Source organism: Pristis pectinata, chromosome 6 (assembly GCF_009764475.1).
Source record: "Pristis pectinata isolate sPriPec2 chromosome 6, sPriPec2.1.pri, whole genome shotgun sequence".
NCBI lineage: Eukaryota > Metazoa > Chordata > Chondrichthyes > Rhinopristiformes > Pristidae > Pristis > Pristis pectinata.
Window position 1 is genome coordinate 42,266,011 of NC_067410.1, and position 21,661 is coordinate 42,287,671.

Consider the following 21,661-nt stretch of genomic DNA (forward strand, 5'->3'; position numbering starts at 1 on the left):
AGAAGTAACAAGAATCACTAAGGCATAGAAGGTTATAGGCCAAGTGCTTTAGTATAGCTGGTTACTTGATGATCAACATCTATATGGCAGGCTGTTCCTTTGCTCTTTAATATCATATATAAGGGGATAAAAGCATCAAATTATGTCATTGGGTTATCCAAGATTTGGGAACTGGCATAAATTTACAACAGAATTCAGGAATATGTTTAGGAAGTTACACTTAGTAAAATTAGTACCTTCATAAAGGGTCTTTCATTTTTTAGATCATTTTGCTTTGCTTATTAACTTGGAGTGAATCCAGTTTCTCAAAGATGGATGCACATGAATCCAGTTCTAGTCATTAACTGATAGCTTTGGAATGACAATTTATCATGAACCTTTGGAGCATTTAATTCACCTTTTCTCAGGTTAATATCAGTCAAATTGTAAATTATATAGGCTGGAGGCCGATGACTGTTGTCTGAGGGGTAGTTGCAAACCATTCAGTTAAATGGAAGCTTGTTCTGGGAATTATTCAATTAATATCTGATTGTAAGCACTGAATTTATGGAATAATTTAAATTCCCTTTGGAAATAAGCACTGTGAACCATACGGAGAATGCGGCAAATGAGGCCAATGGATGTGTGCACCCGTGCACATGCCGGTGGGTCAATCCTCCAGCGGATTGACGGCATGAATGTGGCAGTATGCGCCGGCATGTGCAACTTCACTTTTGGCGCGGGACTTCGGGGGCCAATGCTCTTTCAGGTCTCCGCAGACCTTCTCATGGATCTACAATTGTGAGTTGCTCCGTTTCTGTATTTTGATTAATATGGATCAGTAAAGACGTTTATTCTACCACCCCATTGTCATTCTTGTTCCGCGCATACATAACAATTGGCGATGGGGATCAAAACAAGAATGGCCTCTCTACTTCAAGCACTCTATCCATTTTGGGCCGCAACTACGGCAAAACCAACAGCAGAAACCTGGCTACAATGGAAGCAAACCTTCCAGGACTACATCGAACTTCTACCAGTTTTAACACCAACAGTGGAGCTGGAGGAAGCTACCAAACTCAAGCTGCTTCACAAGCACTTGGGAGAACTTGGGCAGAAATGCTGTGACGTCCTGCACTTACAGAACAAACCTGAATCAGCTGGTGCATTTAAGGCTTTAGACAACGTTTGGGGGACGCAGGACAATGTCTTTACGGCACGCTTCAGGTTCTTGCAGCTGCGACAGACTCCCGATGAGAACGTAGATGATTTCATCGCAAGACTAACTCTGGTTGTGCAGGAATGCAAGTACAGAGACATCCAGCTGAACAAATTCGAAGAAGTGATGCTTATCCAAGTGTTGATTATTGGAGTCTATGATGAGAAAGCACATGAGAACCACCTGTCCGAAAAGCATGATTTGTCCTGGGACAAAGCATGCTCCACAGCTCGTCACAGGGAGGCAGTCAAGAGAGGCCTTACGCAATTCAACCACCCCCATCACCACTTGTACTGGAGCGAGAGCCCCCTCCCGAAAATGTCAACGTTTGGCACTGTTTTCAGACCCGAAGCTTCCAGTCAAAATCATGTCAGCATTCACAGAGATGCCCTCCCTGTGGTGAAAGTCATGTCCAGCGGTCCAAAAGACTATCTGCCAGTTCTGTCAGACAGCAGGGGACCTAGAGAAGGTGTGCTTCACAAAGAACGCACCGCAGGAAAGCGACAGAATTTGATCAACTCCATGCAAGGAGATGGCCGGTGCGAAGAAGTGGACACTATGTTCTAAACCCATGATCTGAGCAAACAGAATCAGCCTCCGTACTTGGTTACTCTCACAGTGGGCAACCTGCCCATGAAATTTGAGCTGGATACCGGGGTCAGCCATCAGCTTGGTAAGCGAATCATCTTTACACTGGATTCCAAAACTACAACCTTCAAGCTCAGTGTTTTGCAGCTACACCAGAGACAGCGTCGGTGTATTCCAATGCGTCATTGATAATTTAGTGAAGAATATTCCTCACGTCTATGCTTACCTCGATGATATTTTAGTAACTGGTACATCAGAGTTCCATCATCTTGAGACACTAGCCAGAATACCTTTACGTTTAGAGGAAGCCAGCTTTACTCTAAAGAAGGAGAAATGCACGTCTTTGGCTAACTCAGTTGATTACCTGGGCTTCAAAGTTGACAAAACAGGTCTCCATCCGCAGGAGCACAAAATCAAAGCCTTAAAAGAGGTTCCCAATCCATGAAACATGACGCAGTTACGCTCATTCCTGGGACTAGTCACGCATTACAACCCGTTTTTAAATCAACCAGCTATGGTGTTAAAGCCCTTATACTGACTATGCCAGAAGGACCAACGCTGGGAATGGTCAAGAATTGAGCAACAGGCACTTGGACAGATGAAAACCGTCCACAGTTCTCCATCCGCGTTGGTGCATTATGATCCTGGAAAGCCTATAGTCATGAAATGTGACACCTCACCATTCGGGGTCGGGGCCACCCTCCTACATCGAATGCCTTGCCGTACAATGTCTATTGCTTTCGCTTCAAGGACAATGCCTCAGGCAGAGACAAATTATTTACAGCTTGACTGAGAAGCCCGAGCTATGATGTTTGGCATCAAGCGCTTCCATTTATACTTATTTGGGCAGCCTCTCGAAATCCACACAGATCATAAGCCTAGGCTTAATGGGAGAGATACGAGGTATCCAACAAACGTCATCACCAAGAATGCAACAATGGGCATTGACCTTATCCGCTTACTCCTACACAATGAAGTATACCGCTGGAAATGAACATGTTGTTGCCGACGCCTTAAGCAGATTAACAATTGTTGAGGGAACAGCATTTGACACCTCTCCATTCGAGGTTGTTCACCTGTTACAAAGCCTAGATAAAACACCAATCAAAAGTCACCTCATTAGGCAGTGGACAGCCATGATCCACTCCTATCACAAGTCAAAAGAACACTACAGGTTGGTTGGCCCACCAGCCCTTCACCTGAATTTCAACCATTTACAAATTGCCAACATGAACTGAGCCTACAGGATGGCTGCATATTACGGGGCAGTTGAGTAGTGGTTCCCCCTCAAGGCCGCAAGCGCATCCTCTGTGCTCTGCACGACGCACACCCGGGGGTGGTCAGAATGAAGGCACTTGCGAGAAACTATGTGTGGTGGCTGAAAATTGACACCAATGCTGAGAATAGGGTGCACGTCCACCTTATTTTCCAGAAGCATCACCAAAGGCCTCCCTCAAACCATGGGCCTGGCCCGATTCTCCATGGAAGTACATTCATATCGACTATTTTGGACTGTTCTGGGGACACATGTTTCTGGTTATTGTGGATGTCCATTCAAAGTGGATAGAGGTGTTACCTGCTTATACATCGTGTTCCTCAACAACTACTATAACTAAACTACAGTCAGTCTTTTCTACATTTGGTATTCCGGAAATGATCATAACCGACAACAGCCTGCCTTTCACAAGTGCAGAATTTAAGGAGTTTGCAAAGAAGAATGGTATTAGGCACCTGACAACAGCTCCATATCGCACAGTTTCAAATGGCCTGGGTGAGCGAGCAGTGCAAACGGTGAAACGAGGCCTTTCTCAACAAACCCAGAGTGACTTGATGACGAAATTAAACTGTTTCCTTTTCTATTATCGAATCACCCCAGATGAACTGACGGGCGCCTCCCCCGCTGAATTAATGTTCAAGCGCACTTTACTCACCATATTCGAACTCCAACAGCTGGCCATCCAGGAACGAATTTGCAGCAAACAAAAGGCCATGAAACAAAACTGTGATACCCACACTGGGCTGCAAATGTTTGGTGCCGATGACAAAGTCTACACACGACTCATGCATGAAGAAAACTGTCAACCGGCCGTCATCCAACATTGTACCAGTCAAGTTGAGGAACTTGAACTGACAGACGGACGAATTGTCAAGCGACATTTGGATCATGTACGCCAGTGAACCAACGGAGGACCTCGTGAAGCCACAGAAGCGTCCCCTATCAATGAAACTACCACTCAAGCAGGTGAACCAATGGACACTATGTCAAGAGAGGAGGACCTTCACAGCTCACCGACCTCACCATCGGCTAGTCAGGGAGACACCGAGAGAGAAGCCGCCACCCCTGCAGGGGTCCACAAGGATGCATCGGCCGGTCAACTGATACCGGGCAGGATAGCGGTGGAAAAATCTTCTCAACATTTCCCTATGTTCACCTAACCTATTTTCTTCCCCTGCAGTTCCCTCCTATAGGGGGGAGAGGTAAACCCTACGGACGGACCGTACGGAAAATGTGACGTGTGTGTACCTGTGCGCGTGCTGGTCGGTCGATCATCCAGCGAACTGATGGCACAAATATGGCAGAACGCATGCGAGCACTGGCCGCCTGATCGCTTGGCAGAGCGATGGCGCACTGACGCATGCAGCTTCACTTTTGGCGCGGGACTTCAGGGACCCATGGGCTTTTAGGTCTCGGCAGACCTTCTCATGGCTCTACAATAATAAGTTGCTCAGTTTCTGAATTTTGATTAATATGGATCAGTAAAGACATTTATTCTACAACACTGTTGTTGTTCTTGCTCCATGCATACGTAACACACTAAAATTTCTTCACAGTTGGCACCCTGTTTTGAAAGTGTTGGGTTTGGGAAGCTTTGTGATTTGGAATTTCCAGAAGTGACAGGTGCCATTAAATGCACCAATATGAATGAGCTCCTCAAAGGGTACAGCAATGATGGCATCACGCCCCATTTTCCATCATTATTGCCACAGCAACATTAGACTTCACCAAACAAAAATTTATAAAGGAAAATGTGGATCAGGCAGACAGTTACAGAATGTATGGGATAAGTTACCAAGGCAATCCATTGACCCTCTGCCAACATTATTACCTTCAAAGCACACCAATGTTTTTTAAAGCAAGGTGTAAATGAAGAATATTGTGAGAATTCATGCAAGTGGGACTGATGTCAGAAAAAATAGGAAACTTTTGTGAGCCATCTTTGTCCTATCTTTATTGTAAAAAGGTCTCTATGTGGCAGTCACATTTGATTTGCTCTCCTTTGCCTGCCGTACTGTGTCGTACTGTGTCACACTGTGTCTCAATGTAATGTTTCTATATTTCACACTCATCAAGAGAAGCTGTAAATTAATTTGGTTGTCAGTGTCAATTATGTGGGACAAACCATATCAATGTTTAGTAAGTGACTGAAAAACACATTTCACTCTAGGTCATCTGAATGCATCCACTCTTTAGATTTATGGGTGGCTTAAGTTGCCATTCAATGATTTATTGCCTTGGTAAATGGTAGTAATAGCAACCATTTGCTTTCTCTCTATCCCTGTAGAATGGCAGTCTGTCACAACATTAATCCAGCCTCTTGCCTGTAATTTTCTTGATCCCCATTAAAGACAGCTCTACAAATGCTTGTTCAAAAGCTCCTCCAAGCCAAGGAACGTCAATGTCCCTTTTACTCATTGCTCTGTAATTAGGTCTGTTGCTAGAGTAAAATTCTGATAATGTGACCCATGGGTCCAGAGTGTAAGCAGGATCTGCATTCATGCCTGGGGTCCAAACAGTGTACAGTTTGTGTACTGTGTACCTGTGTACATGCGTGTACAGTTAGGTCTGGGATTGGAGTATGAAATGCTACAGGTCGGGAATGTGAGTAGGTTTGTGGACAGAATGTTTGAAGATCTTACGCTCCATTTAAACTCACTGGATCGCTGGAAAATGTATTATACTACTTTGTAACAAGTTTTAAAAAAGTGAAATAAAACTGTTTGGGTATTAATGGGAGTAACATCCAACAGTCCAGAAAATCTGCTTGTCCAGGGGTGCTGGATTATCAGAAATTTTCTGTATTGATTGTTTTTGCTATAGTTATGCACAAATCAGGCTCATATCTGGATTCAGTCTGGCACTTGGTACAGGCAACATGTACCACGGTTGAGAGGTTCCACTTTGGATCTTGAGCCTCAATAACATTTTGTGCACAAAGTGCTGGCAACTGTTAAGCACAAACATGGGAGAGGGTTGGAATGGATGGGTTGGAATGAGTGAAGCAACTTGGATCACAGTGACTATGGAGTCGGTAAAGGTACTTCTGCTCCTCTGTGTTTTAGACTGCACAGCTTCAGAGGGGTCAATGTATTCATGGAGAGCTAATTTCATCTGCTTTATTTTCAGTAAGGAACAGGGCATCCCAGAGCAATGGGCTTTGCCTGCAATACTAGCTTCTCACAAATGCAGGCAGCCATTGACTGTACTTGTGCCCATGAGTACTTCCAAACACATCAATGGGAATATCTGCTTCTATGATATATGGCTGGTCACAGATCATCAGATTTTCCTCATGGTCAATGAATGCCAAAATTCTCGGCAGCAGCTCTAATACCTTCAGCCTTGGGGACAGAGAACTGCCAGATATTTTCAATGGCTGGCACTGCCCAGAGGGATGGATCCTCAAACTTCCTTGGCTCCTCACCAATGCACATTCCTACTGCATCTTCAGTTAGAGCCTTGCAATCATAAGCATCATTATAGGGGGAAGAAAAAACATTGGTCTCTCGAAAATAAGTTCCTGCTTCCTACATCAGCTTGGGGATTCTCTGCATTGTACGCCCACTAGGTGAGGCTGGGTGACCTTAGTTCTTGAATGTGGTTGCTGTTGGTTGAACAGTTTTCCATGTTCTGAAGATTACCTCCACTCCTACAGGAAGATTGTTGGACCTGTGGTGTGGTGTGGTGAGAAAGATTGAAAGTAGTGTTGGCACAATGGTGCCATCTTGTTTGACACTAGTCTTCAGTGGGATTGACTCTATTGTAAACCCATTGGTTAGGACTATAGCTAGCATACCCCAGCAAAGCAAACAAGATGGAGACAAATTTCTGTGGACAACGGAATTTGAAGGGAGTGCTCCACAGTCCCTCCCAATTGATGGAGTCAAAGGCTTTAGCAAGGTCAGAAAAGAGCGTGTGTATTTGTGCTGTTCCGTGAAATTCTCTCCAAATTGTTTCATGGTAAAGTTCATACCTGCTATATCTCTGGATGGACAGAATCCACATCATGATTCGGAAGAGCAGCTCTTTGGCTGCTAAGAAGAGGCCTTGAAGGAGCACCAGAGGGATGATCTCCCCTGTGCCAGACAACAAGAAAACCCCAGAAAGGCTCTAATTGAAGATGCAGTAGGGCTGTGGACAGTTGCTCCCTTTCACTTATAGTCCATAAAACTGTCCTTAATGACCCACGACATGGGCTGGCGTCAGATTGCTGCCCACTGCCATTTGAAGGAGTGGTCTGGGATGGCCTGCTTTTAGATGCTAGTAACTGTGCTACCTGAGTGGCAGCTGACTTGGGGAACATCAATGTCTGACCCTGCACACCAAGCAACCTTTCAGGGGACCAGGTAAATAATGGCAAAGCAATCTGATGGCACTCAGACAGCTCCAGCTTTGCCTCAATGTCCAGATCCGGAGTTGAGGTGGCTGACGGAGCCCGTAGCACAGTGTCTTGCCCCTGCTGCCTTTACTCTCCTCCATGGAGTTGGCTTTCTGTGCAATTAGACAAGGACTCTGTACCCGAGGAGGAGGGCTGTGAATGGATTGGTGGTGGTTGTGGTGGCAGGGCTCTGCTCCTGCAGAAGATTGATGGGTTCCTGTGTACCTTATGCATTCTTCGGTTAGAAAGAAATCTGCACACAAATGGCATCTCTCTGCTCATGCAAATGTGCATCATCTCTCCCCACAGAGATTCATGAGTTGCTGATGGATGGTGTCCAACTGTCTAACAGAAGCTGGGAGCAGTGACCTGCTCAAGCATGACATTTCTTTATTCTCCAAGGACATCGAGCTGCTCCCTAGTGTGATGTCGTTATCCCTTTAGAGGCTTTAAAAATTCCAAAGTTGCTTCCATCTGGTGGAGATTAAACTTCCAGATGGATCAGTGTGAAACTGCATAGAAGCGGAAAATCTTTGTGTGGCTTCTAACTGTGCCTCCTGCTCCAGTAGGCTCTGTGTGATAGGCTTCTTACTTAGCTTTTGTGCAGCAGTGCACATATTATCCAGAGTGGGACTGATGGTCTCCTGTCTCCGTAAAATCCCTGTCAGGGCTTGGTGATGGGCATCTCTGTGCCTCTTGTCAGTTCCTGATTTCGTTTATCTGTCTCAAATCTGTGACAGAGTTTACAGTAGTTTCAACCGAATGCTGATGTCTACAGTTAAACTTGTACCATTGATCTATGGGACTTGGGTAGGCCACAGATGCTGTTCAATCGTTTAAACCAGTTTGCTTACTAGGAGGCAGGACCTTAACGTTTTAATCAACTTCATAACTTTATAAAGAGCAAAGTAGATTTCTTCAGTTCTGGAACGTCACTTGAGGGGAAAAGGTGTCTGTTTTCTCTCTGTCCATGGCTTGCTCACATCATTAAAGGTATACTGTATAAGGTGGCTGTGCTGATTTCTACTGCGAGAGACACTGATGCTCACTTCGGCCATTGAATGTTGTTACTGGCTGAGAGTTTCACTTGTACCTGCAATACCTCAATTCGGGCTCACCTTTGTCAGCTACCGTGACTGGGTCACAAGCTGTCCCTCCTTCTAAAATCTCATGAAAGGTAAACAAAACCTATTCTTGAGAGAAATATTTGGCTTAACCCTTTTTATCAATCATCTGAATAGCGTTGTGCAATTGATCCAAGCAAATGCAGAAGATAAAGATATCTTTATTAGTACATGTACATCGAAACACACAGTGAAAAGCATCTTTTGCGTTGAGTGTTCAGGGGGCAGCCTGCAAGTGTCGCCACACTTCCGGCGCCAACATAGCATGCCCACAGCTCCTAACCTGTACATCTTTGGAATGTGGGAGGAAACTGAAGCATCCAGACGAAACCCACGCAGACACGGGGAGAACATAAAAACTTCTTACAGACAGCAGCTGGAATTGAACCCGGGTAGCTGGCGCTGTAATAGCATTATGCTAACCGCTACACTACTGTGCCTGCCCAAGACATACAAAATCCCGATTCACTGCGAGGTGGCCCATCACGTAGAATTTATGTGACTAGCCATCCTTTCAGTCTTGCTGTTGAGTAGCCCTCTGCACACTAGATGTTGCTCATCCAAATATAATGGTCCATTCAGTGTCAGTGCAATGGTATACATAGAATCCTAATGCACTCAGGCTATCACGGACATCATGACATATTTTGGTTGAAAGTTGAATTACCTTTACTTAACAACAGTAGTTTAACTTTGGGATCAGGCTGTCTAGTATCTTTCTGACACAGTTTCAGGCTTGTTTTGAATGCAAAACTTAGAATTCTGTACATTACATTGTGCAATGAGTTTAGGTACAAAATTCGTTTGCAGCTTCACAGGGTAGATGTGGTGTTGATGTTTCACCTGTCTGGGATGTTTGGAACCTGGTCAGCATTTCAAAATAAGATGTTGTTCATGAGAAGAAATTTCAGTCGGACGTTATGAATGTCTACAATTCTCTACCCTACAGGAGCGTGGAGACTAAATTCAAAACATAATACGTTTTTAGTTATTTAGGGGTCAGGCACGAGCAGCTGAATGGCCTACTCTTGCTTTGATTTCTTATATTATGGAATTTCATTGGACAACAACTGGAATGTATTGTGTAGAGGGGAGGAGTGTGTTGGTGGAGGGAATGAATCACCATTCCAATACTTCAGAGAACATGTGTCAATAGTGAAAAATAGGCCGGTGCCAAGGTGCCAAGGAACCAAAAGGCAGTCTTTCTGTAATTGGGAACTTTCATCAGTTCAGGCCTTTGGGTTGGTAGGTGGGCATCGGGAGATGTTGTGTGGTAAGTGAGTGTCAGGAATTGTTGGGTTGGTGGGTGTGGCGAGATACTGCTGGGTCAGTGGGTGTGTGTCAGGAGGTCAGGAGGGGTTTTTGAGTTGGTGGGTTGTGTTGGTGGGTGCTGTAGGGTTGGTGTGTGGTTAAGTGTCGTGGGTGGGTCATTGGGTATCAGGAATTGTGCCATGGAGTGTTGAGAATTGTGCTATTGGGTGTCGGGAGTTGCTGTTGAGTTGGCGAATGAGTGTCGGGAGGTTTTTGATCTGTGGGTTGTCAGGTGTGGGCTGTTGGGGGCAGAATTAGAATAAGTTCTTTGAATAAGTTTCAACACAGTTTGTACACTTGATATGAAATGTAAGAGGGATATTGGCTGTGTACCTTTAAGTATATTTGTAATTAGTTAACTGGATAATGAGTTCTGCATGATGTCACTGACTAGTAATATGAATATATCAATAGCTGAGTAATGAGATATAATTGAGATCATTAATTAGCTTCTGTTGTATAACTGGTACAATTAATTGGCCACTGAAGTTAATTGTAGTCATTAATTTAGGTCAGTTATAATTGTGGTCATTAATTGGGCGTTGTGAGGTTTATTTGAGGTATTAATCGGGTACAGATCATTGACGGGAGCTGAGTTATTATCGGGTTTCTGTCTCATTATCGTCTGTGTTTATATCTGCAGCATATAAGGGTCATTAACTTGGTACTGTGAGGCATAAATATGTTATTAACTGGGGACTAAAGTCTAATTGGATTCAATAGCTGGGTTATTATGAACAATATTTGGATCAATACCTGGATATTTCAGCTTTATTTTGAATCCTGGGTATTTGCCAATGGTTGCACCTGCATTGCCTACCCAATTACTGCAGATTGAGGATTGAAACTGCAAATTCTCATTTTCTGAAGTGACTTACATGTGGGATATGTGAACACTTTATGAAACTGATTATTGGAGGATTACCGCTTCCAGACAGACATTGAGCTGCAAAGTGAAATGTGCATGTGTTTATTTAAGATTACTGGCTGCTTACTGTACACCTTACCAGAGTAACTGGTCAGTATTGGGAATAGGCATCCATGAATACCACAGACTTTTACTAACAGACAGAAATTCCTGTAAACCATAATAGCCTCTGTGTGTGATGCCTGATACTGTGTTCTTGCTGTGGATAACTGCTTTTCAAGCTTGCGAATTTGTAATTGTCCAGTCTGATGCATCTGATTAAATGAATGGAAACCACATGAACTGAATGGAAGGATCCACCTTTGAACTGCTTTTATTTAATGACTACTGTTTCTTTGAAAAATCTCTTGAGTCATGGGGTAAGATGTGGAGAATTTCCAAGGCAGGCTATGTATTATGCATCTTACAAGATTTGTATGAAAAGAGCTATTGAGAACCCAGGGAATTATAATGCAGTCAATTTCATAATCCTCCATACAAGGAAGAGACACATTGTTATGAAACTGCTTTCATAGCTTCTGGGTATCCCAAAGCATTTTTAAGTTGATTAAGTAATTTTGAAGTGTAGCCATTGTTGCAATGTAGGAAATGTAGCAGTGAATTTGCCTATAGCAAGCTCTCACAAATAACAATATAATAATGTCTAGATAGCACATTTTTTTTAGTGCTGTTGATTGAGGGAAAAATTTTGGCCAGAATAACAAGGATAACTCACCTGCCCTTCAAACTTGTGCAAAGGGATCTTTTCCAGACACCTCTGAGAGCAGAGGAGGACTCAATTTAACACATCATCTAAAAGTAGCACACTCCATTAGTATTGCACTGAAATGCTAGACTAGAGTTTTATACCCAAAATTTAAAAGAGAGAGCTAGACAACTTCTACCCAAGTCATATTATGGACAAATAGTGCAATGACTTGAAAGTATTTTGTGTTAATTGGTATAAAATGCTTCTTTAGAGATTAAGTAAAAACTGTGTCATTTTAAATAGCAAATTATCATAATAGATCATTTAAGATCTTACAGGCTGATTAAGCAATAGCATTATAGACCATCCAGATAGAATATGAACCTCCATTAACTGTCACATAGATCTGTACCAATAGTAATTAGAAATGATCAGTGAAACAACTTTGCAAAGCTGAGCCACTAATTTCAGTGGGTGGGCAATAGACCATAGGGACTTTTGGGCTGCTGTTTGGAAAAAATGACCACAAAAGCTGCTGCTTTGCAGTGAAAATTCAATGGGCTCATCCCTTCCCTTCAGTGAAGGGATACAGTCTGCTTTGGCTCAGTGTGTAGACCTCTTGTCTCTGAGTCTCAAGGTTCTGGGTTTAATTCAAACACCTGATGCACAAACGTTTTGGTTGCTAGTATTTTGAAAAAGAGCAATTGAGATATCTCTGGTGTCCAGGTGAATATTTATCCTTTAATCAACATTCAACATCACAAAATAGTTAAGCAGAACTCCGATAATCTAATATTCAATTATTCAGAAATTCTAGTGGCTTAGCAACTGGCTCACTCATTAGTATCATTATAGTTCAGTCACCTATTTTCTGTGCTGCTGAATGTGAAGTGCATTGTTGAATGTTGTTTATTTTACACCATCTCCTAATTGTTTTTCACTTAAAGTCACCGGGCTACATTCTCCACTTGCTTTAAACACACCAGTTTTGCTTCCTGCTTGTTTTAAACTCACCACATTCACTGGAAGATTCTGCTCTTCTGCAATATGATTTTTAAGAAGTGAATTAAAAGTGTGTTGAGATATAATTAGGAGTAACGTCCAATAGTCCAGAAAATCTGCCAGTCTGGTACCACCAAAATCCCGAGGGTGAGAGATTATTGGAGTTTTCCTGTATCTAGTTGTTATTGCAGTGCTGTTTATGGGAACTTGCTGAGTGCAAATTGGTTACCATGTCTTAATTCTAGTTAGAAATACAATTCAGCAGCACTTCATTCACTCTCAAGCAGCATGAGAGGTCTTGAAATTCTAAGAAGTGTTAAGTAAAACCAAGTTGTCTTCTGTCACCCCCTATTTTCTGTAGTCAACGTTATTCCAGTTCCTCAAGATGTAATTGATTCCGAATATTGACATAGAAACTAGTAATCAATGTTCATGAGCCAAGACCAACTTAAATAAAAATTCAATGTTGTAACTGATGGTTACAATATTGTTGCTTCTATGGCAACTCTGAACTAAATTTGTATGCAAAGTGCATAGCTCGTTTACTTCTCCTTGTGCTCATCATGGTCTAGATGGTGTAATGGTTAACTTGTGTCTGCAAAGTTCTTCAATGTGGGACTCCAAGCTACCAAAGAACAGAAAAGCAATTAAGTTTAATGATTTTCCCAAAATAATGTATCCCAGGATCATTAAGTGTTCAGTCTTTCAGTTAATTATATCATCCGTAGTGTGAATGAAAGAGAGCAATGCAAGTTGCCATTCAACTCCTAAAATTGTAAACTGAGACTTAGCTAAGCAATGCTTATGTACAACTCAAGAGTGATCTTAGTGTGCTGGTTCATCAGATGCAGATGAAAGTAAACTTGTACGTAAAATACAGAACTTTAAAAATAAATGGTCTTTATTTCAAAGGGGTTGGAGTGCAAAAGTAAGAATGTCTTCCTGAAATTGTACAGGCCTTTGGCAAAATATTTTTTTGAGTATTGTGTGTTCTCCATACCTAAAGGAGAATGAAATTGCCTTGGATTCATTTAATTGAATGCTAGGACAAGGGGGTTTATTCTGTGAGGAAAGATAGAGAAAGATTGGACTATACTCAATAGAATTTAGAAGAATGAGAAGTGATCTCATTGAAACCAATAGGATTAACAGAGAAGGGATTAAGGGGTTAACAGAGAAGATAAAAGATTGTGCGTCCTCTGCATGGAGAGTCTAGAGCTAGGAGACACAGTCTCGGGATAAAGGGTTTGAAATGTGATGATCGGTATACATTTTTGGAATTTTCTCCCACGGAGGGTTTTGATTCTTAATCATTAAATATATTTAGGGCTAAAATTGATAGATTCTTGTGAAGTTAGAGAATAAAAGATGTGGGGACAGGTGGGAAAATGGCTTGAGACATGGTAGCAGCCATGATATTGAATGGCTCAATGACCTATTCCTGCTATTCCTCATGCTTTTAACATTCAGCTAAGAAAGGGACAATCATCATTCCATACAACAAATTTATTTTGGCCATCACTCATGTTTGATTCTAGGGGAACAAATAAAGATTATTGGGGAAAAAGAAAGGGTGGAAAGTCCAATAGGGCAGTAAAGGAAGGTTGTGCTCTAGATTACCTTTTTAACTTCAAAGGTGATTTCCTCTCAACCATTCCCTTCCATTGTATTGGAAATACACTTTTACAGGACTGGCTGTGTTTGAACTCATCCCAATGGCCAGCAGTTTGTTCACTGTAGGTGTGCGGCTACATGATATAAATGCCAATCTTCAGTACTGTCTGGCATCCATGAAGGTTGCACAGCATTCTGATTAACTAATGGCTATTCTAGCCTCTTTGCAGTGATTATTAACATCCACTATCTATCCAATGTAGGGTTAGCAACCATGGTTTGCTAGCTGTTGCTGCCATTGCTTCAGCCACTAGGTAGGCCCTAGGAGAAGCTGCAGCATACATTACTCACAAGCTGTGCTCAATGAGCCAACACCAGTGCAAACCCAAAATGTTATCAGTTTGGGGAATCAGGTAGCACGCATAAAGCTTTTTGCCTTTGGAATTCTTAACAGTTGTGGACCTTTGTTTGGGATGAGTGAGTATCCTCATATTACCTCTCGTCAAGTTTCAATTCCTCAAGAAGAGTTTGAAGATATTTCTTCAATGCCCATTTGTTCCTCCACCCACCCTAACCCCATAGACACACCCATATTCATAATTGTCATGAACATTATAGATGAGGATTAATTTACTTTTTTTTCAAGGCAATTAAAAACAAAAGATCTGATAGATAACTCAAAAGCAATATACTTTGTTCTTTAGAGATCCAATGAGTTGGCTGAGTTATAATTTTCAAACAATTAGACGAAAAGCTGCACTTCATCATAATTCTTCGTGCACATCAAGACTCAATGACCAAAGGATATGGTTTACTGGATGCCCATTGATATATTACATGAACAGTGTTAGGAAAGCAAAGCCAAATCGGATTGGATCCATGACAGTCATTACTAATGTTTGTTGTGTGGCGACTCACCGTCTAGTCGGGCGAACCAGCTCGGCAGTCGGGTCGCGCGGCGTCGGAGCGACGAGGCCCAAGATGGCGGTGGGCCTCGTCTTTCCGACGCCACCTCAAACCGGCCCATTTGGATCTGCAACAGCCTGTCGAGGTTGCCACGCCGCGACGCAGAGGCCGCCCCCCTAAGCGGCAGCTGGCACAGCCCACGGACCTTGGGGACTGTATCGTCGGTTCTGGGGGGGGTTGTGTGGCGACTCACCGTCTAGTCAGGCGAACCGGCTCGGCAGTCGGGTCGCGCGGCGTCGGAGCGACGAGGCCCAAGATGGCGGGCCTCGTCTTTCCGAGCGACGGGAAGAACCCGCGCGCGGGAAAGTCCTGATGACGTAGGATTTACGTCATTGCCGGTTGTTTTGGGCGGGAACATTCTCCCTTAAAGGGCCTGCGCAAGGCGGGAAAATAAACCAGTTCTGTTTGGCAATCCTCCGAGTAGAGTCTTGTTTTATTCCGCGGTAGCAACCGCTACAGTTGAAGGATTAATTTTGTATTGATGGCAGTGGAATCAATAGATTTTGCATTGGTAGAAGTAAGCTTCTTATTATTAGTGAAGCATTATAATGTAGGGTCTCACAGAATATAGCACTCAGAACTTAAAACTTTAAATGGTGAGATGAGAGTAAGTGATCTTAATGACACTCTAAATAGACCATGTCTGATGGCTGGGACAACATTGGTGGGTGGGGGGAGGGGGGGTAGAAATTGAAGCTCAAAAACTTCGCTAAAAGTATTTGAGACGTAGGCGAATATGGGCATTAGATTATATTTGATGAGGAAGGGATTGTGTTTAGTTTTATTGGAAACTCTCTATTTGTCAAGTGGAAACAAGTTATTTCAGCTGGGATTTTAAACAAAATTCTCTCACAAGCAGTAACACATCAATAACTGGGAGGGAGTGTTTCTTTTGGTAAATTGCCACACAGTTCATGTGAGATTCAAGATTGACCATTTTAATCATGGTATTGGATACTGTGCTCACTCATATACAACAATTGCAGACCTTTAAGATCTGTTATCCCCTTTTATAGTTGTACACTTGCTCAGAGAATTATGAGAATTCTAGTTAATTACAAGCAATTAATGTCCTTTGTAATTTATAGACTTTAATCTAGCAAAAATTAGATTGCAAGTTCCATTGGATTTTCAGCTGACTGATTAGATCCCAGAAAGGGTTCTCGAATATGATCCTTCAACTGACCTTGACCAGGCTCCAGTTATACTCTCTCCTTGCAACTTGATTTGTAGGGGCACCACTTTTGCCAACCCATTTACAGAGACAACTGAGCTTTTCTTGAGCACTTTACCAACCACCCATTCCAGCTAACTTCAGACAATTGTCTTTTCCTATCAGCATTGTGCTGTCCACTCTCCCTTCTCTGCCTCAGGTCACCCAGTATAAGTGGCCATAATGCTTCATTCCCACAATTTATACCGGTAATTTTCTTTGATCCTGCCCTTGGCACACTCCCATCTCCGCCAAAATGCTTCCAGTTTCCTCTCTTGTCTTGCTTCTGTCATCTATTTCACCTCTCTTTGATATTATTTCTCACTTTGAGTCCCGACCTCTGTTAACACTCCATTCTCTCCTCCTTCATTCCAACATCTCAGTGCCATAACCAACCACATCTCCTCCCAAAGCCTCCACAGAGGCTCATGTGGATTGGTGTCTACCATCATCCAATCTTCAGGTCAAACTGAAGCATGTGTGTCCAATAGAGGAGTTTGCACATGGATTTTTTGCACTTTACATGGAAATTCACCAATGGTATCACAACATAATTAAGATTCATTCCTTCAATAGATAATACAGACTACAGAACTGCCTCTCATTTCCAAAGAGACAAGGCAAAATGCAGATTGTACACTTGAAACAGACTAAGTTTCTGCTTTTATAATTGTACAGTATGATCAAGTAAATATGATAAAGATAAGATAAAGTAAACTACAGTGTGCATTTTGTTATGATGTGCATACATGAAATGAAGTTTACATTTGTTAGTAATACACACTTGGCAGAGTTTCATCTCTGGGAAACAGACCAAAGGGTTCTCTGAATGCATTCATTCTAAAACTACTTCCAGTGCCTATCTACTGCTAAACCTCTCAGCCCCACCTCCACTCTCATTGCAAACCTGCCCATCATTTAACAGCTATCTATCATTTGAACATCAGTACAAAGGATCCATTTGCAGACTCATCTTCCATGTACCTTGCTATGTTCTGTTATTTTTCCTGAGGACCACTGTAAGATAGAGGCTTGAAGAGGAGGTACCTGGCCCTTTCATTTAGAGAATCAATTGGTCTTAAACCAGTGAAGCAAAAGATTACAGATGTTAGAAATCTGAAATAAAAAGAAACAACAGAAAATAGTTTGCAACGACAGGCAAGATAGCATCAGAGCATTTAGGCCAGTTGCCCTTTACCCAATGGCAAGTCTTCTAATTTTTCTATAGCCCTTAGAATATTGCCATGTTTATTGTGGAAAGGACACCACGGTTGCGTGCCGTCAGTTGTGGCAGGGCTTACATACTGTAACGGGCTACAAGCGAAGTCAGACAGCATCAGTGACAACAGCACACCTCTTCCCGATGAGCTTAACACATTATATGCATGTTGAACAGAAGGGGATTGAAATATCGCCACCCACCCCAACAGCCTCCAATGCACCTGAACCCATGGTCACTGTTGCGGACATAAGATCAGTCTTCAGGAGAGTGAATCCGCAGAAATCATCTTCCCCAATTGCTGTTCCTGGCTGTGTCTTCAGATCCTGTGCAGATCAGCTGGCAGGGGTAGTTAAGATAAGATAAGTTATCTTTATTAGACACATGTACATCGAAACACACAGTGAAATGCATCTTTTGCATAGAGTGTTCTGGGGGCAGCCCGCAAGTGTCGCCACGCTTCCAGTGCCAACACAGCATGCCCAGAACTTCCTAACCCGTACGTCTTTGGAGTGTGGGAGGAAACTGGAGCACCCAGAGGAAACACACGCAGACACAGAGAGAACGTACAAACTCCTTACAGACAGCGGCCAGAATTGAACCCGGGTCGCTGGCACTGTAATAGCGTTATGCTAACCCTCTTCCTGCTTCAATCTGAGGTTCTCACCTGCTTTCAGAAGACCACCATCATCCTAGTACCTCGGGAAAACAATATAACGTGCCTTAATGACTACCGCCTGGTGGCTCTGACATCCACCATCATGAAGTACTTTGAGAAGCTGGTCATGGCACACATTAACTCCAGCCTCCCAGACAACCTCGACCCATTGCAATTCGCCGACCATCGAAACAGGTCTATGGCAAACGCCATCTCCCTGGCCCTACACTCATCTCTGGAGCATCTGGACAGTAAAGACACCTACATTAGACTGTTGTTAATTGACTACAGCTCCGCCTTCAATACTATAATTCCAAGCAAACTCATGTCCAAACCCCTAGACTTGGAACTCAGCACCTCCCTTTGCAAGTGGATTCTTGACTTCCTGACCAACAGACCACAATCAGTGAGGATAGGCAGCAACATCTCCACCATGATTCTTCTCAACACTGGTGCCCCACAAGACTGTGTCCTCAGACCCCTACTCTTTTCCTTAAACGTTCATGACTATGTGGCCAGATTCTGCTCTAACTCCATCTACAAGTTTTCAGATGATACCACCGTAGTGGTATTCAAATAACGAGTACTCAAATAACCAGTTGCAGTATGGGATGCAGATAGAGAGCCTAGTGACATGGTGTCATGACAAGTAGCTTTCCCTTAATGTTGGGAAAATACAAGAGCTGGTCATTGAGTTCAGCAAGGGGGGTGGTGCCACATGCTCCTGTCTAAGATGTCAAGAGGGTGGAGAGCTTCAAGTTCCTAGAAGTTCCTAGGAGTGAACATAACCAATAGCCTGTCCTGGTCCAACCACGTTGACACCATGGCCAAGAAAGCTCACCAGCGCCTCTACTTCCTCAGGAGGCTAAAGAAATTTGGCATGTTCCCTTTGACCCTCAGCAATTTTTATGGATGCACCATATAAAGCATCCTATCTGGATGCATCATAGCTTGGTATGGCAACTGCTCTGCCTGTGACCACAAGAAACTGCAGGGAGTTGTGGACACAACTCAGCACATCATGGAATCCAGCCTGCAGTTCATGGACTCTGCACTTCTTACTGCCTCGGTAAAGCAGCCAATGTAATCAAAGACCCCACACACCCCGGACATTCTCTCTTTCCCCCCTCCTATCGAGCAGAAGATACAAAAACCTGAAAGCACTTACCACCAGGCTCAAGGACAGCTTCTATCCCACTGTTATAAGACTATTGAACAGTTCTCTCGTATGATAAGATGGACATAATCTACCTCATTATGACCTTGCACCTTATTATCTACCTGTACTACACTTTCTCTGTAACTGTTACACTTTATTCTGCACTCTGTTATTGTTTTACCTTGTACTACCTCAATGCACTGTTGTAATGAATTGATATGTATGAACGGTATGCAAGACAAGTTTTTCACTGTACCTCGGTACATGTGACAATAATAAACCAATTTACCAATTTATAATGCCTGTAATCTAAATTACTCCTTGAGTCTGGGCATGTGCCCAGATTAGAAAACGAAAATTATTTCACCATATGGTTTGCTGATGACCTGAAAGCAATCTGTTCCCATGGCAACAATGGCATCAGTTGATCCATGTAGATGTTCAATTGGCAGCGATGTGTTAAAGCTTGTAAGTTCTGATGCTGCTTTGGCCTTGAGGCTTAATAACCATTCAAATCTCTGTGTTGGTTCCTAAAAAATCTCAGGCTGGTTCAGATGATCCTCTGCCAACTGTAGTCAAACTTGGCTCTGCATCAATATTTTTGTTTGAAAAAGGACATTCTTTTTGAAAATCAGTTTAATTGTACTATCGATATCTAAGCACAAGGTGTTTATTAAATGCACCGCAGCAATTAGTGGAGGTAGTTGGGGAGGAGGGCATTTTGGATGGCACTCTGACTTTGCAGTGATGATGAGTTTCAATGAACATTTAATCATGCATGAAGGAGATGATCAGACACGCCAGTGGTTCTAAGGACAGCAGTGACTGATGAGGCCAAATTAATAGCTCCTACCAAATTTTAAGCAAATGTATCCCAGGCAAGAGGACAGCGGATTAATGGAAAATTTCTAGATTAAACAGAGAAGGTTAGGATAGATGACCATTTCAGTTTTGACAACCTTTTAGGCAGACATCCTTGTGTAGTTTTCTCTCATATTCGTTAATCCTTGACGCTCTGTCTTTGGACTTTAATGTTGGACAAACTTGGGTTGTTTTCTCTGGAGTGTTGGAGGGCGAAGAGAGACCTGATAGAAATTTATAAGATTATTTGAGACATGGATAGTTAGAATCTTTTTCCCAGGTTAGAAATGTCAAATATTAGAGGACATGCATTCAAATTGGAAGTGGAAAAGTTTAAAGGAGATGCCAGGGCAAGTTTTTTTTACACAGAGTGGTAGATGCCTGGAATGGGATGCCGGGAGGGAGTGGTGGGAACAGATAGGATAATGGTGTTTAATAGGTTGTTATATAGACACATGAATAGGCAGGAAATGGAGGGATATGGATCATGTATAGGCAGAAGAGCTTTGTTTTAATCTGGCACCGTGTTCGATCTAGACATTGTGGGCCGAAGGGCCTGTTCCTGTGCTCGACTGTTCTATGTTTAATGTTCCTTTGCTTCCCTCAGTGGCAACTGTGCCTTCCTTCCTCGAGGCCTCGCTGAATAGACTTTCTTCATTAATGCCACCTTTCTTGCCTTCTTTGAGACCTCTCCCCCTCCCACACCTTAAAATCACAATTAATAATGCACAGATTATCACCCTCAAAACTGGCACACAAGCAAAAATTGATCAGGATAGGATTACCATCTGTATATCAATGATAGAGTAGTGTGTGGCATGCTGAGGGTGGGGAAAGAGGTTGCAAGTTTGAATTGTGGGAGGAGAAGGGAATGTCATTTAAACTGGGAAGAGTTGGGAGAAAGAGGAGTACCAAGGAGATTGGAGTGCATTAAGATGAGGATGATGATTTGTGGCAATACAGAAGTGTATTAAGAAATGCTGAATGGCAGAGATTGTCCCCTTGTCTAAGCTTTCCTCTGGCTGGTCTCCATTGATTTCCAATTATTGCCACTGTGATGCTGTTTTAATATTTTAAAGGCAATATATGAATGCCTTTACGAAGGTCTTGTTATTTAATTCTCCGACAGGCTTACTTCCTCATGTTTTTTATTCAGTACTGCTGTCCATCATTGAAATTACTGGAGATGGCTTGAACATGAAAACAGACAGTGGCAAATCATAGCAACAGAGTTTGTCAGTATTGCAGTAAATTGTAGGTTAACTTTTGAATTCAAGTTTATGGTTAAAGTAGCTGTAATTTATGTGCATTATTAATTAATGTGCATTAATGTTAATTATGTGCATTATTAATAATCTGTGCATTATTAATTGTGATGTTCACTGGAACATCCTGCATTCAAGAAAGGTGCTGTGTGAGTGTAAGTTCCTTTGTTTGAATTTTATAAATTATGATCTAGGGGCCAAGGACTTGAT

The 21,661-nt window shown here is 42.6% G+C and overlaps 1 protein-coding gene across 1 annotated transcript in view; it reads left to right on the forward strand.

Moving 5' to 3' along the window:
- Positions 1–21,661, forward strand: part of LOC127571338 (metabotropic glutamate receptor 7-like) — a 547,846-nt gene that overhangs the window by 238,566 nt on the left and 287,619 nt on the right. The gene's annotated exons all lie outside the window — the stretch shown is intronic.